This window comes from Engraulis encrasicolus, chromosome 8 (assembly GCF_034702125.1).
Source record: "Engraulis encrasicolus isolate BLACKSEA-1 chromosome 8, IST_EnEncr_1.0, whole genome shotgun sequence".
NCBI classification, from domain to species: Eukaryota; Metazoa; Chordata; class Actinopteri; order Clupeiformes; family Engraulidae; genus Engraulis; species Engraulis encrasicolus.
The window spans coordinates 37,375,499-37,393,330 of record NC_085864.1 but is presented as its reverse complement, the minus strand read 5'-3'; the positions used below and the strand labels follow the sequence as shown (position 1 = coordinate 37,393,330).

The 17,832-nt window shown below is 44.6% G+C and overlaps 1 pseudogene; it reads right to left on the bottom strand.

Moving 5' to 3' along the window:
* Positions 1–2,101: 2,101 nt before the first annotated feature.
* On the bottom strand, positions 2,102–15,698 carry LOC134453853 (uncharacterized; annotated as a pseudogene).
* Between the last annotated feature and the right edge of the window lie 2,134 nt (positions 15,699–17,832).

Sequence of the window (17,832 nt, the reverse complement as noted above, 5' to 3'; positions counted from 1 at the left end):
AACTTCAAATTGTCGCGCAAATCGCTCTATTCTCCAGAATCGCTTTTGTCTCTCGACTCAATACAAAGTCAATTACTTCCGTCGCTCGACTCGCTCAGATCGCCGCTGGTGTATCTCTGCGGTAAGGCCTCGCGCGACCCGTTACGTCACTGGCGTTGACAGTTTAAAAAAAAAAAAACGCGACCTGATTTCATTGTTTATTATTGATTCCCGTCACACAAAACGTGAAACGTCCAACATGAAACGACATTTTCCCTGCGTAAACGACAAAAAGAAAAAGAAAATTCATGACAATGAGCAACGAGAACAGCAGTCAGGTAGGCAACGTAACTCCTCTGTTGTTACGGTTACTTCCACTCATTGTGATCCTTCTTCTGTGGCTAATTTCGTATGGAACAGAAGGGTCAATGGGCTTTTGTATTGCACAACAATGCTGAGTTAAAAAGTGCCCAGGTCTTTGATACAGTCACATGTTGTAAAAAGTGGGATTAACGTTTTACTGTTGTTTTAAAAGGTAGAAGTTGTTGAGAACCACAAGCTGAGTAGTGTTTCGTTTAGCTTGTGCAATTAGTTAAACTGAATCAACAGGTCGGCTAGCCTAGAGAATGTCAGAGGAAAGGGTGGTGTTGTCAACGTTTTACTGTTGTTTCGAAAGGTGTACTAGTTGAATCATAATCTGACGAGCCGTTCGTTTAGCCGATGAAACGTCAGTGCAGTCGAAGCAACGAAGGAGGGAGTATGAGGGAGAAGCAGTGCCCTTTCTGTGTGTGTGTGGTGTGCGTGTGAGTTTGCGCGCGCGCTGTTGTATGCGTGGCTGTCTCTCGATTGTTTAGAAACAAATATCAACATACACAGACATTGGTTTTGGTTTTGACAGGCGCTTAAGATTTTTGATAAGACGTCCGTACAGTCTAAGCAACGGAGGAGGAGGGAGTGAGAGAGAGAAGGAGTGCCGTGCGTGCGTGTGTGTGTGTGATAACAATAGCAAGGGGGCGCGGCTTGCTTGGATAGACTAATAAATCCAGACCTTTGGTGAATGACTGAAACTTGTGACGAGGGTGAATCCCAATAAATAGTGAACACAACATTATTCACAATAATGTGTGATAACATTCATAATAACACATGTTATATAGCTAAATAATTTATTTTACATATGAGTTTCTTATCATAGGCCTATTCATTTATTTTTTTTAAAACGTTTTAGACCAGATTACTAAAGGCAAGCTACTAGGGGGCAGGCTATAAATTATGGTAATTTTAAATGCAAACAATTTGATGGAGCTAAATTAATTGAAGCCTTAGTTATATTTTACAGGCGCTATGCTTAAGTTTCTGACCAGCTCAGACTCCAGTCAGTCAGCCAATGGTGGGCCAGCACAATGTTCAGATAGTAGGCCTACACAGATGAGCCAGGTACACCTGCAGCTGATGAGGTAGTCGCATGTTCAGTACAGCCACCATTGTCTACATGTTCAGAATCTGTTATGACATTATTGATGTTTTTGTCTCAAGAGCGCAGAAAGGGAGACTTTTTAATTAAGCCTCATGTGAGTCAAATTTTGTGTCTGTGGTTTGCGCTTTGCGGGGTTGGGTTGTGGGGGGAAGTGCGCACTTTATGGGGGCCCCTTGGCATATTTTGGCCTAGGGCCCCATGGAGGTCAGAACCGGCTCTGAGTGTGTGTGTGTGTGTGCCTCTTTTCTACCAAATGGTGTGTGTGTGTGTGTGTGTGTGTGTGTGTGTGTGTGTGTGTGTGTGTGTGTGTGTGTGTGTGTGTGTGGCCTGTTAGCTGTTTTTAGTGACTAGACTACACATCTTGCTGAATGTTGGAAGGCCCCCTAGCTACATAGTAAACCAGGTGTTGCTGCTGCTAATGCTGATGGCGTGGCAGGCGATGGTGCTGCTGCTGCTGCTGCGAATGGCGTGACAGACGATGCTGATGCTGCTGATGATGGCGTGATGGTGTTGCTGCTGCTGGTGCGGATGCTGCTGCTGATGGCCTGGCAGACGATGCTGATGCTGATGGTACTGTTATTGAATGTAAACTTCTAAGGTCATGACATGTACACTTCGTAGTTGACATTGTCAAAAGTATGTGATTCACTGAAGATACTTACCAATTATGGTCTGCCCATTTAGGTCTGCACGGATGTCTCCCTCTCCCATGTTTTTCCTAATCGCTGCCAATCTCACTTGGTTTTTGCGGGTGTTGTGTATATGCAGAATGTTGCGCATAAGAAAAATATGATTTGATGGACACATCATATTAAGGAAGGAGTTGTTCTTTCTCATCCCCGCGAACAGCTGCTTCAGCCAGCCTCTGAGCTCAGGCACCAGCTCCACCTTCCTGAGGGCATCTCTTGGATCCTTCGTGTTCGACTCGTGAAATTTGTCATAGAGGACAAAGTGGTCTGCCGATCCCGTAATGGGATGGCCCTCAGGGTCACACACATGCTTTTTTGACAGCAGCCATGGTAGGCTGACTTCGGCGGTCCCACACTTGGCAGCCTCCACATTTGCTGCTGTTGGCTCCAGCAGCCGTCCCTCATGAGGATGAAACACATTTGGCTTCCTTGCATTGCTGTGGTTAGCCAGCCCCGAGCGAAATCATATGTTGGGCATGTGCTTCATTGACAGCAACATGTCAGTGTAGTCCCTCGGACTTTCTGCCCGCAGATTGAATTTGACACCGTAGACCACTGCACAGGGGCATGTAATCACAGCCCATCCGCCTTAAAAAGAAAAGTATATAGCATATGCGTTACTTTTTATTACAGTGGCTGACTCTTATCTAAAGTCACTTAGTTATTTAAAGGGTATTGTTACAGTTCCTGGTTTGGGGTGCCTTGAAATTTTTCATGAGTTGGGACACTTCAAAATGTTTGATATTTAGCAATTTATGTTTAACCTGATCACACCGCACTCTCGATTAAAAGGTGCCAAACAAAAACTGTAAAATTGAAAGAAAAATGTCTGCACACTTAAATCCCCTTTGTGTTCTTTTAATGATAGGCCAAACTTTCGGTCTGTCTGTCATTAAAATGGGCTATCTATTTCTCGGGGCGCGCAACGGCTTTCTGTTGCGCAAGATGACTTGTTCGTTGTCGCATCGGTTTATTTTAACTTAGCCTAAACACGACACTTTGTGACTTAAGGTATGCAAATACAACCCCTATACACACGATTTCTATATGAATAAAAAAAGCTACCCCTTCAACATTTCCCAAATCATATTTTCGGGGGATCAGGGGGTCGAAACCTGGTTGAGACGACAGCAAGCCATTCCTTCTCTGTATGAAGAGGAATGCAACGGAATGTGCAGACAGCATATGACCACGTTGGTCAGCACGGCTGGAAATGTCACAGGGGTGACAACGATGAGTGGGGGAGGGAACGTAAATTCAGGTTGGGGAAGACTTTCTGCGCCGCACCCCTGTAAACAAACATGGCGGCCTCCTTAGTTACATAGGCCTACTGGCTAATCAGGATGAGTGGGTGCAGGTGTGAGAGTGGATGCAGGTGTGAATGGAAATGAATGTGATGGATGATTGGCACAAACGGGAGGGGCAAGATTATTTAGAGACGGCCGGAACAGCAAAAGGGAAGGACGGACGGAGGAGAAGAGACCAGAACCGGGGAAGTGGAAAGCAACCCAGAGGGGGGAGAGACGCCGCCACCAGGAGCAGCCTTAGGAGATGGTGCAAGCCAGGACCGGTAACCGGACGGGAGCAAGCGAGAGAAGATGGCATGAAGTGAAACAGATCCTACGGATCCGGATGCATGCAGCCGAGAGGTCGACGGACGGCATAGTGCCAGAGTTGAGGTCCGCGGAACGACCTACTCCGATGAAGCTGCCGAGTTGGACGTGCGGGGGTGATGGAGCACCTCCCCCGATCAGTTAAGTGCCTACGCTGCTTACCGTGGCCTCCAAGTTGGGAGACCCTCTCCAAATGTGCATGCTGCTCCTGGCTCTCCGTCTCTCCCTCCCTCTCACCTATCCCCTCGTACTCACCCTCTAAATGTTGCCGTGCGTTGAAGTAAACTCCACTATGCAGGACTGACACAACTTTATGTAGTGGCTAGCTACCCCGTTTTATTCACCGGTTGCAGTGACTTGTTTAGCCTACATGGATTGAAGCTTCGTGTGCAGTGTTAGGTGTGATGCACGAGTGTCGGGTAGTAGCTGCAATAGTTATGTGTATATTGAAACCATCAGCCTGCGTGGACATTCATACTGCACTTGTTCCCTGCAGCGACTTGGGCCCCACTCCTACCCTCGGCCAGGAGGCCAGGAACCCCTGCTGGCGATGATCGGACCCATATTGAGTGGACTGTGGACTTTGGACTCTGTGGTTCTCGATTCGGACTCTGGTTGCATGCGAACCCATGGAATGAACTGGTTCAGGAGGAATGAGTACACATGCCCGAGGGGGCTTGAGTGAGTGAGCGACCGAGCGAGTCAGTGGATGAGTGTGCGTGTGTGAGTATCCTGTGTGCGTGTGTGTGTGTGTGTGCATGTGGGAGTGACTTGCTTTTAGACATTAAATAGTAAATAAATATTGTCTTAAATTTCAATCTGGTGTCCTGGCTTGTCTGTGGTGTGCAATATGTTCCTCGGGGTAGCTGATGGTTAAATGGGGGCGCTGCTTCAGAAACTGAGCGCCCCCTACCTGTGACAAAAAGATTCTGCCTACATTAAACATCATGGATAGGCCTAACTGGCTTTGTTGCACTACAGATTTCTTGTTGACTTGTTGAGTGGGGAGTTTGGCAGCGAGCAGACTTACAATGAATTTTCTTCAGATCTGTCTCCGCAAGGGCAAAACCGAAGTTGTGCTTAACATTTCAGCCTATTATTCCAGAATTGTTGACTTTTTTGCTGCAAATAAATGAGAATAAGGGCTTCATGGATGTTGAATTTGGCATTTACCTTCAGGCTCACGTGTCTCGGCATCCTTAACAGTTGCAGGCCATTGAGGGTGCAATAAAGCATCAGACAATATCATCATTGGCTCGCTTTATCTTCAGAAGTGGCCCTTTGCATTCACGCAGACGGACAATGGCGATAACAGAGCGAAATAGAACGCGGAAAACTGAAAAATCGCTCCGCAAATGTTTTTCGTCGGTGTGGACGTTTTTTTTCGCTTCCCGCAATATTCGCATTTTCGCTTTCCGCTTTTGCGGAAATTTGCTTTCCTCGCCTGTGTGGACAGCCCTTTAGATGGGGATCCATAGGATTCTTCCTTGCCTCACAGTAATTGTGCAGGACAAAGCACGCATAGATGACGTCTGGCAGATCGACGAGGTTGATGTCCATTGGTCTGTTGAGGGCTCCAAATCTGGCTTTGAGTCGCCCAAAGGCGCACTCAATCACCATGCGGGCTCTGCACAGACAGAGACCGAAATACTGCTCTGATGGGGTTGAGCCTCCACCTGAGTATTCTTTCATGAGGTGGGGTAAAATGGGGTACGCTGGGTCACCTAGCAGGAAGATTGAGATGGGGTCTTCATCATCCACAATCTGTTTTTCCAGTGTTATCTTTCCCGTCTTTAAGTAGGTATTCACCTTGGAATTGGTAAACACCCGGGAATCGTGCACACTTCCAGGCCATTTTACCACCACATCCAGAAACCTGTAAGACAGTTAATTTGTGATAGGTTTATTGTTCTTTCATCAATGGTATTCCCATGACCATACACTTTACTCTTGTGATGTGTGTGTGTGTGTGTGTGTGGGTGGGGTGGCTTTGACGCTTGCTTCCAACAGGCCCATCACAAGGGATAATCAGAGTATAAAAAGTAATAGGGGAGAAAACAAGCAACACACTTTCCTTCCAAACTCAAACTTATTCGAGAAAGCAATAAACACTTGTTTTGTGATCAGCTACTGTACCTCTGCACTGGTTAGATGACATTTGTGGTATGGTAGGTTCTTATTAAGTTTTCAGAGTTTGTTCAACAGTCTATCTACCTACCTTATAGGTAGGCTCACAATGAATTAACTGGTGTAACAGCTAGGCCTATCACAAGGTAGTGTTACATCACAAATTTACTTTTACTTTTGACACCTCTGATAATAGCCTAAGCCTATAGCCTAATTGTTCTTTTTTACAGTGTTATTGTTTGGTTGTTGACTAGTCAAGGCAAGGCATATAAGTGCACATTTTTTGGGTGATCCGATTTCCTGTCTACGCAATATACTTGCAACAAAATAGAACCACTGATTTAATATGTATCAACATCATGAAACTGTAGCCTGCGTCAACTCATAGTCCTGGCTAGCATGAAAAAAGTTTATATCGTTAGCTCACCTGTGTTTGTAGTCACAGACAGCCTGGACATTCAGGGAATGCTTGCCCTTCCTGTTAATGAAATCCGTGGCATTCACACTTGGTTGTTTAATTCGGATTTGTGTACCATCCACTGCTCCCAAGCACTGGGGCATCCCATGGTCTTAAAGACGTAGCCAAGGTCCCGCATGGTGCGAAGAGCCACCGCTGTGGAGTTGCTCAATGTCTGTGCCGCCAGGTTAACTTTCATTTTTTGATTCGCGAAGTACACATGCCTATCTGTGATCTTGTTAGCTGCATGCAGTCCCTCCTCCCTCTGCATATTATTTAGTCCAGTGGTTCCTAACCTTTTTTCTTGAAGCACCCCCTAACCTGTGCCCAAGACAAGCTGCTCACCCCCAACCCAAACTTCTACATGTATTTACTCACTAAAAAATATATATGTGATTACCGTATTAGCCCGAATATAAGACGATCCTGATTATAAGACGACCCCCCATTTTCAGGCTCATGTTTTGGGGAAAAAAGCTTTTTGAAGACTTAATTTTGTTTCACATTGGAAACTTTACTCAAAATGCAGTTTTTAATTTGTTGGACAATCTGAGGCTTTTTACAAAGAACAAATTTCACAATATAATTTTCATGGAATTTCCATGATATAAGACCACAGATGGCTACTCATATCCTTTTCCTTTCTTTACTCACTTCACCTGTCAAGCGCCAATAGGCACCTATAGGCTACAGCCGCCTGGGCCTGCCTGTTTAAAGTGCGACGCAACATAGCCTACACTCAGAGCATTAGTCTGCGCCAGCCAGGCAACCATTCCAGTAGAGATAGGCTACCTATTGTGCAATGCACAGATTTAGCAAAATGCTTAGTTGACAGCAATATCTAACCAGCAGCCGTCTCGCCAAATCGCCGTTCATTTTATGCATCCAAAGTTTTCCGTTGGACTGTAGAAACCGAACGTGACCAAAGGCAGATTGACGCATTGCACTTGAAACCCATGCGCTGCCTATCAGGACCACGTTGACATTAGAAGTCCGATTGATATTCATTTCGTACCAAGGGTAAAACTCCTAATGATTTTATATGAACAAGACAATCTCTTGCCCTAACCATTATTCTGTGTTGTTACATCGTTGCGAGGCATATCGTCAAAGGCACCGATTGTCAGAGGCGCCACTTTCTCGCGCACACACAGATGACCATTGACTGGCTGATGACGGCATCCAAAACTTAGCTTACAGGTTGTTCGTCAAATCACCCTTCATTTCTTTAGTTTCTAGTGGTGTTGTCGGCTGACCAGAGAGAACGACCAAAGCTTTCCTGATGAGACTGTAAAACCAAACACAAATAATAGCAGAGCAGACATTGACAGTTGATAGACGTGCGGTGCAACAGTCATAACGAAACAAGCATCTGCAAATTTGATATGGACAAAACAATCTCTTAACCCATCCATTATTGAGTTTTGTGGCATTGTTGTGAAGCATAGGCTAATGGCCGCATTCAGGTTAAGTTAAAAAAAAAAAAATTTTTTAAATGTTTAAACTTTTTCCTCTAGCACGCGGAAATAAGACGACCCCCCTTTTTAGAGTACTGTTTTTATAACAAAAACCACGTCTTATATTCGGGCCAATACGGTAATTACAATGATTCTTGCTGTAAAAATTAATCAATACCTTTATGACTTTACATGGGGACCACACCGCATTTTAATTTTGGCTTGATTTGGCATAATTATAATGTTTGAAAGCAGAATTTTGGTCAGAACCTCAACACAAACAAAATTACGCGTACCCCCTGAAACCTCTGGTGCACCCCCAGGGGTTGCCTGCACCCCAGGTTAAGAACGACTGATTTAGTCTGTTGAGGAACCTCCAGTGGATCTGACCAGTCACTGGTGTTATTGGACTGTACACCTGCAGAGTATCAGTTAACGATCAAACAAGTGCAAATGGCAAAATTACAGTTCCAACAATTAAAGGGTAACTTCTAGCAATTTCAACATGCCGTTTTTATGCTCACACTACTCTTTACATTTTATATTTACATTTTTATTGTATTACTTAATTACTTAATTTATTACTTAAATAGGTCAAATAAGTCAGTACTTTACCTCCAACATATTGCGCCTCAGTTTGAGCATGTGGCATGCATCCATTAGCGCTGATCTAAAACCCGGAGGATCCGGTTGGAGAGCCGGATCAAGACCTCATCCGAACAGACCGGATGGCTGTTTCTTAGGGAAATTATAGTCTACAGACGTGGCTCTACTATCACTCACTGCGTTACAGCGTACAGTCTTTAAAGCCACTGCTGTCACTCCCCTCGTCCGAGTCACTCAGCAGCGCAAGTACATGTCGCTGCGACCTGTAGCCAGTTGGACCTAGGTCTAAGGGGGTGGAGCTACCACTGGTCCAAGTTGGCCACTATTGATTGCGTCACACAGGTCTAAGGGGGTGGAGCTACCACTGGTCCAAGTTGGCCACTATTGATTGCGTCACACGTGTAAAGTGTCCGTGGGTATTTTGAAAGGCGCTCAAAATAAAATTTAGTATTATTATTACATAACGTTTCTGTTGTTGACAAGATAATGCGGTAGGCTAATGTGCGGCCTGAATCAATCCCCTAAGTGTCAATTATTAAGCAAACGAACAATAAAAACAGTCAAAAACAGTCATTATGAAATGGTTGCAACCGTCCTTTGAAATACGGAAACGTCCTGTATTTGGAAGTGATAAAGGACGCTATTGTCTATTTTTTCACGAATAAAAATCTCTGTCGTAGGCCTACTCGTCTTAAAATATTTTAAAATAAATACATCAATAAGAGGCCTATTTTACGTTAAATTGTTCAGGGGACAGAGGTGGGGTCTGTTTTAAAGCTGGCTGTCTTCAAAAAGGATTCGTAAGCTACGGACCTCGGAAGACTTTTACAGCCCTTGGGTGAACCCCTCGAATGGAAAAGGTTCACCCCTGCAGTAAAGTAGTAGCCTAGCGCGAGCCAGACCCGTACAGCAAAAAGCTGTACCAGGGTCTAGGAGGGCTGGGCGGCAGTGTGGGCGGGATAAACGGTTGCTTCAGCACTCAACGCCACGCAATTGGATGGCAAACAACCAATCCCCACACACTTCTGTGTAACGTCACAGCTGTCTTGTGAAGCGGCAACTCCGAGCCGTCGTAGCAGTGAATGCGTGTGATCACCACAGCCACAAACAAGTTTCCTAATAAATCGTGTTTTCACTTACACAGTTCAAAAATGCCTCGTTTTCAACCACATGGCCCTCCTTGATCAACCAGCAAAATGTTGAGCAATTTGGGGCTTGTTAAATGGTTATATTTATGATTGTTGTCAACATGGCATGTTCGGTGTTAGCTAGCTAGCTGTATACCCATAACGGCTGGATACCTAGCTCTGTGTAATTGACGACAGATTGGCTAGCCGCTAGCTCGGTAGACTAGGTGTCATTCCCATCTATTTAGTAAGCGACTTACAGACTTTCAAAGCTCCCAAATGTCTCGTTTTTAATGACATGGATCTTATTAGAATTTGGGGCAGGCATATAATGGCTGGATACCTAGCTCTGTGTTATTGGCGACAGGTTAGCTAACCAGTGAGGGCCCCTTTGTAGGTGGAGCAACTTCGAGCTGTCGTAGCAGTGAATGCGTGTGATGACCACAGCCACAAACAAGTGTCCTAATAAATCGTGTTTTCACTTATACAGTTCAAAAATGCCTCGTTTTCAACCACATGGCCCTCCTTGATCAACCAGCGAAATGTTGAGCCATTTGGGGATTGTTAAATGGTTATATTTATGATTGTTGTCAACATGGCATGTTCGGTGTAAGCTAGCTAGCTGTATACCCATAACTAATACACGGCGACAGGTTAGCTAGCCACTACCTTGGTAGACTATGTCATTCCCATCTATTTAGTAAGCTACTCAAAGACTTTCAAAGCTCCCAAATGTCTCGTTTTTAATGGCATGTGTCTTATTAGAAATTGGGGCAGCAATTTCATTCTACACCTACAGTAGTGGTCTGATAATAGCGTGTGACTATCTGGTTCTGTAAAATGCTCAACTTAGCTTACCGAGCTAGTTTAAAACATTGAATGATCAAATGGTAATGTGTTGTGATCTATTTGTGTCCGATAAGTTCATGGTGTATTATTACATCAATCCATGTCAGACACAAAATGTATTACCATCCAGGCTTTTTAAATTAAAGATCGCCTCTCAACGTAATTTAATTAACATTGCCGTGTTCCCAATTGTTATTGAATGTGTTACGCGTTGGTCCTGTTTTAAAAAACGTTCTGGTTGCTTTGTTTCAAGACGTTTTTGCAAGCTGGCAAGGTGGCTTGTGGAGAAACGAGAGAGTGTTCCGTGTTTCTCGTGGAAATGCGTCTCTGATTGGCTCACTCCTCCTGCTCTCAAAGAAACGCGTCTCTGATTGGCTCAGTCCTCCAGCCTTGGGAGAGAATGTAATGGGAAACAGAGTCGCCACTTCCCCGGATGGTACTGCACTATAGGGGCGCCAACGGAGGCGTGCAGGCTCCATTCAGGGCTGTGCTCTTTCGACAGCGACCCCTAGGCGAGCTGTAGGCACGGAGCAACCGGAGTGAGCAGGCTTTATGTATGAGGCTTTGTGCTGTGTGTGTACCTGAGAGTAGCAACCAGCTGATAGCTAAGCTAAGCTATGTTTCGGACCACCAGACGTTGCTTGTTTTGAAAACAAGCAGAAAAAAATTACTCGACATGTTTTTAGATAAATGGGTCGATATAAACCTTTGTGGGCAACGCCTTCTTTCGACGTGACGAAACACAGAAAGGCTTTCGTGATTCGCTCGTTTCTCTGCATTATTGATGTAAATTGGGAAACACCGGGAAACACAGCCAGGAGAGTTGACGCACCGCTATGAGAGCCTTGCAAGTGAGTTTAACTTGGGGTGACCGTCCGATCTTCGAAAGGAGTGAGTAAAACTGAGTTTTATCGGAAGTTGGCCTTTAAGTGAATACTTTCGTGCTGTACGTAGCACGGACGGACACCATGCTTCTTCTTAGAAAGTTTCCTGTTTACTAAGTAGCCCGGCCCCCCTCGCGATTTGATTGGCCCTGTCATCGGATAACTTTCAGCCTCGCAAAACGACCGGGGTCCGCTAGACTGCCCCCGGGAGCAAATTCAATTTGCGGTCGCTAGGGGCGTCTAGATTTCTAGGCTAGTAAAGTAGCTGATGTCAAAGGCAGTTATAGGAGAGAGGTTGGCAAAGTCAAATGAATGAAGGGACACAAACCTACCTCTCCGTCCATATTCCACGTGTGTTGCTAGACCTAGGCCTACAGATAGGGTGTTAGCCTATGTAACTTATAGGGAACATTAGGGCCTAAAGTAGGCCTAAATAACAACAACAACAATAATAATAATAATAATAATAATAATAATACATGGCTTACAATAAAATAAATGGGTAAGATTTTTTTTATTCTTCAGGAAAGATACACAGAAATAATAAAATAGAAATAAAGAAATACTATAGTACAGAAAGCAAAATATTGGTCAAAAAAGTGTCTTTTCGGGCAGATAATTGAACTCAGGAAAGGCACATAAAAATAAATTAACAGGAAAGGCACATAAAAGTAATAATAATATTTAAAAAAATCAAGGACTTAGAGCCAGAGGGGCGCACTTTTGTGACATTTGATCAACTTTACAGGACAGCCGAAACAAAATGGAGGAGAGAGGGGGAAAGTTCACACACAACAATGGAGTCCCACACCCCTCCTCTCCATATTTGCCATGAATGTGTTCATGTCCTCAACATTCTTGAATTTGAACAAGAAAGGGTCCATGACTGCAGCCCTTGCGGCGTCCCTCGCATCCAGTGCTGCGTCCCTGTCTTCGCCAATGTCACACAGTTTAGAAGAGTCCTCCAGCCTGTCAATTAGCGCCTCTTTCCTGCCCTTGTTGTCCAGGGTCAGAAAAATGGGAAGCTGCACCTGGTCTTGAAGCGCCCCCATGCTTCCCTCCAGCCACAGGAGGCCCTGGTGCATCCCATCCAGGTCATGATGCTGCATGATGGATAAATATAATGAATTCAAACCCTCCCACCAACAGTTAGAAATGAGCATGACATTTTGAAGTACTCATTTCCAGTATGATGTATGGTCCCCATAAGTAAAATGTCTGTTATTGACTATTTACTAGGGCTGTCATTTTAACGCGTTAATTCGATTAATTAATTACAAGGCGCATTAACGCGTTGTAAAAATTAATGGCATTAATTATTTATGGGTAGACATACGTTCTAAGCGCATGGCGTGGCAACTGAATTCACTCACTCACGCTGTGATAAATACAAGCCGTCCGTCAACTTCTAAAGCTAAAATACAATAAATACAACAAATACAGACACTTTTCTGTCTTTTTTCATGAACAAAAGCATATGATTGTTTTTAATTATTTTTAGATATTTTTGAATTATTACGAGATATGCCAGTTGACGCTGCATTGCTGCGAACAGCTGTTCAGTTAAAAAATAGCTGTGGACCAACGACGTTTTCCTTCAATTAACACAAGCAATCAGACAATCTCTACAGCTTAAATACAACTAATAACATGTCAGACAAAATGTGGTGTTTTTCCCATTATCGATTTGTCTATATTTGATAACTTTTAGAAAGCATTTTATCAGGAGATGTAAGCTACAAGTCTGCGCTCGGCAGCTGGTTCATCTGATATGAATACAGGCGCATTTCAAGACAGTTTATCATTTGATTTGGCCATGGCAGTTGTATAATAGTTGGACTTGTGGTAGGCCTACTTAAATCTTTCATACAACTAGGCTATAGCCCAGCCAGCATACGAATGCATTGACTGTTCAGGCTTTGAAACACACGACGCAAATATTTGTGTTCATGATGTGTGACCGCGGTAGCCAAGCTACTACATAGAGCCGACCGCAATTTCAGCAGAGGTTTCTGCTCATCGGCAGAACAACACTTGTATATTCACTACAACATCAAACCACTTGATAGATAATCGCTACCTTTTCCACGCTGCACATAAGAATCAAAATATTACAGGCTCCGAAATTACCCCATGACACAAGCTACAGTGCAAGTGTCAACAGTGCAGAGTAGCATAGGGATTTCAATTTGACAGCACAAAGTCATCGCAAGTGCTGGAAGATGATCTTCTCAAGTTGGGTTGTGATTACAGCGATTTGAGTGATACATGCCACGTTCAGAATAAAATAATACCACTGTGCCACAGATGTCAAGTTGACAACTTTGATCGCTAACTTCCACTGACACCTCAGACACTGACGTTTTCTAGCTTCAACCAATCGCTATAGCCTACAGAGATAGGATGTCTTACCTTTCGTGCAGATAGTTTGGAGAAGTTTACATCAGTCAGTCTTTCTTGTCCTGTCTTATATCCATAGAATATTTTGGTGTAGAATCAATGTTTAGTCCAAGCAAGGGTTATTGTCTAGCTCAGTGCAGTTATCATTCCTGGTTAATCCAGCTCCCCAAAATGTAAACAAAACGTGAATGAATGCACGTCATCTGTTTCATCAGGGGGTGTTCCCATTTCCTTGAACTCTGACCTTTTCTGATAGATAGATAGATAGATAGATAGATAGATAGATAGATAGATAAGATACTGTAGACTCATTTTTTGTGTTTGCTAATGTAGCCTATTTATTCACTAACTCTGTTTACCAGGCCTATTTTAACATATTAGTACATCATAGGGCTTATAGGCCTATTGTAATTATTATTATCATTATTATCATTATTATTATTATTATTATTATTATTATTATTATTGTTTCGCGTCATGAAAAGAACATACGAGTAAGTGCGATTAATTAGATTAATTAATTACAAATTCTGTAATTAATTAGATTATTTTTTTTAATCTACTGACAGCCCTACTATTTACTACAGATATCGGAAAATAACAATAATCTTTACCATGTCCAAGTTGCTGCTGATTGCATCAGCCCACCGCATTGAGCACCCGACACAGTTAACATCTGGATTTTCAAGACAAGGTGAAAAAACAGGGCATTTAGACTTGGACTTGCAAACTTAATACGCTAGCTGCAACGTAAGATTACATTACATTTCACTTAGCTGACACTTTCATTTTATTCAAAGCGACTTACAGTTATTATTCAGGGTACTGGTTACAGTCCCTGGAGCAATGTGGGGTTAGGTGCCTTGCTCAAGGGCACGTCAGCCATGTACGATATGGAACCTTACCCTGATGCTGAAGAAGAGTGCAGGCAATCAGCTGCCTGTACAGCAATACAGCTCCAGCTGTGGTCAGCACCCCTCCAATTTTGCCACTCAGCAAGAACTGCTCTGCAAACTGTAACACAATGCATGTTGACATTGACATTATAATCACACTCAAATATGTTCCTGAGTTCCACTCATTTATGCAGAATACTGCATAAATACCATTGTCTTCTTAAAATATGCATGTTTCCCTCTCAAAGATCCAGCCATGGGCTCATACTGTCATAGTCTGTCAAGAGTCCCTTTTCCTAAGTCCAAAATACATATTAATTATGTGATTATATACCTATATATACCTATTATATATTACACGTTATGATATAAGGTGTTGGGAACATTCATAATACATGCATGACCAAGAATCTAATAGTGTACTTTGGATTCACCTTCAACACCAAAACGCCGCAGCTGCTGGAGTCTTGCTGGCTGTGGTGTTCCAGATGTTCTACCCTCCAGGAGTCATCACCAATGTCAGCCAGCTTGCAGAAGTTTCTGGTTATAATAGATACAACACAGGTTACTACCCGGCCACTTGGCGATGTTTTTGTGCAGGCAAGACTGCCTGGGCTTAGCACAGGGACAGTGCCAGGACAGCTGTTTTGAATCATAAGTCACAATGACTCGACCAAGCCGACTGTAATAAGACACAGTAGGCTCAAAGACTGAGATGTACTTTTTGGTTGGAGGAGTACATATAGTTAATTGGCAGGACAGGGGTGTCCCTGCAACTATGGCCTCTCTCTGCCGCTTCAAGCACTGGTCCTGCTTCTCCTTGCCAAACCACTTCTGCCTTACCATCTCCTGCAGCACATCCCCTTCAAGGGATGGGTCATCATCCCTGGCTGGTGGGCAGTACTGCAGGGATTGAATATGGGGACATTCAAAATGCTTGCAATTTGATCTCGCAGCAAATTCAGCATTAACCTTGCATACATCCAGCTCACACCTGGTGCTCCTATTCGTCCCCCATGTCTTTTTTTGAACATGGAGTGCAGTGTTGGGGCCAGAGAAGGATTTGATGACGGCAAATATGCCGTTATTGTGGTCAAGGCACTGTGCCTTTAAGTGCTTAGTAGATGTTATGTCCATTGCTGTTGGTGCATGCTTTCTTTGGATATGCAACTTCACGTTCCTCCGATTTATAACAACACCACAATGTGGACACATAACTTTTTCCTTTCTTTTAAGTGGTACATTGGAGGTCGGCCGATGGAGGGTGGAGGAGGCTGGAGGTGGTGTTGGAGCAGTGGAGGCCAGGTGATGGAGGGTGGAGGAGGCTGGAGGTGGTGGTGGAGCAGTGGAGGCCAGGTGATGGAGGGTGGAGGAGGCTGGAGGAGGTCTTGGAGCAGTGGAGGCCAGGTGATGGAGGGTGGAGGAGGCTGGAGGTGGTGGTGGAGCAGTGGAGGCCAGGTGATGGAGGGTGGAGGAGGCTGGAGGTGGTGTTGGAGCAGTGGAGGCCAGGTGATGGAGGGTGGAGGAGGCTGGAGGTGGTGGTGGAGTGGTGGAAGCCAGGTGATGGAGGGTGGAGGAGGCTGGAGGAGCAGTGGAGGCCAGTTGATGGAGGGTGGAGGAGGCTGGAGGTGGTGTTGGAGCAGTGGAGGCCAGGTGATGAAGGGTGGAGGAGGCTGGAGGAGGTCTTGGAGCAGTGGAGGCCAGGTGATGGAGGGTGGAGGAGGATGAAGGTGGTGGAGCAGTGGAGGCCAGGTGATGAAGGGTGGAGGAGGCTGGAGGAGGTGTTGGAGTGGTGGAAGCCAGGTGATGGAGGGTGGAGGAGGCTGGAGGTGGTGTTGGAGCAGTGGAGGCCAGGTGATGGAGGCTGGAGGTGGTGGAGCAGTGGAGGCCAGGTGATGAAGGGTGGAGGAGGTGTTGGAGTGGTGGAAGCCAGGTGATGGAGGGTGGAGGAGGCTGGAGGAGCAGTGGAAGCCAGGTGGAGGAGGCTGGAGGAGCAGTGGAGGCTAGTTGATGGAGGGTGGAGGAGGCTGGAGGTGGTGTTGGAGCAGTGGAGGCTAGTTGATGAAGGGTGGAGGAGGCTGGAGGTGGTGTTGGAGCAGTGGAGGCCAGGTGATGGAGGGTGGAGGAGGCTGGAGGAGCAGTTGAGGCCAGTTGATGGAGGGTGGAGGCAGGAAGTGGCGTTTGGGAGGTGGAGGTCAGGTGCTGTGGCTGGCTGACACATTTATTTAAATGCGTCAAAGCCTGCCCCTTCCTGATAACAGTTTGGCTGCAGTACAGGCAGTGAAAATGTGCAGCTGACCTGCATGGCCTATTACATTTACAGATAGTATCCTGTGACACAGAAAAAGAACACATCAACAACTCCATTCCAACAATATTCTGATGTAAAAACACCAAAAGCAATGTCCTACCTCCATGATGCACAGCATGTGTGAGGTGGTTGCCCATATGCACCTTGAAACTGTATTCGACCTTTGCTGTATAAGTACAGCACGGGCATTTGAATGTCCCATCTTCAAAATATTCCTGGGCGTCCGGACACCCTTTGAAATGGGTGGGATGCTGAAAGCATACAGCATGTTATGCATTATAGTAGTATGTGCACGACAGTTAATTTCGGCATGTTATAGACATAAAATATTGCTACGAGGCCATTTCTATTTTATAGAAATCCATTTCCCTGGTGGCCAACAGACAGTGTTGGGCAAGTTGGGTAGTTAAAATGTAATAGGTTACATTACTTAAATTTTGCACATTATTGTAGTCTAATAATATATTGTAGTCTAATTAAGTTACCCAATTTAGCACTGTAATTAGTTACTTTACTAATTACAGGGAAAAGTAATAATATCACAGTGCCAACAGATAGCAGTGTTGAGCCCAGAGGCTGAACCCCATTGAAATCAAATTGAAAATTAACAGTTACATAACATAAAAACGCTTTATGCACGAACGTTCATTTTACCGGCACAATCATGTACAAACGATGTTCAAACGAAGGAAAATTGTTGATTCAAATTTTCAACATATGGGGTGCATCAAACACAGGTTCTTCAGAAGACCACATGGGTGCTAGCCTACCACCTGTTAGTTTAGTGCTAGTGTAACTGAGCAGTTCGCCCTACAGATACTACTGTATGAAGCTTCCCGCCAACTCGGCTAGTTGATATCCCTTACACTAACATATCTGCACCACAAACGATCAACACCTGAGTTACTCAATCTCTGCGAACAAACAACATAATGTCTCCTTCCGTTCACCATCGGAATT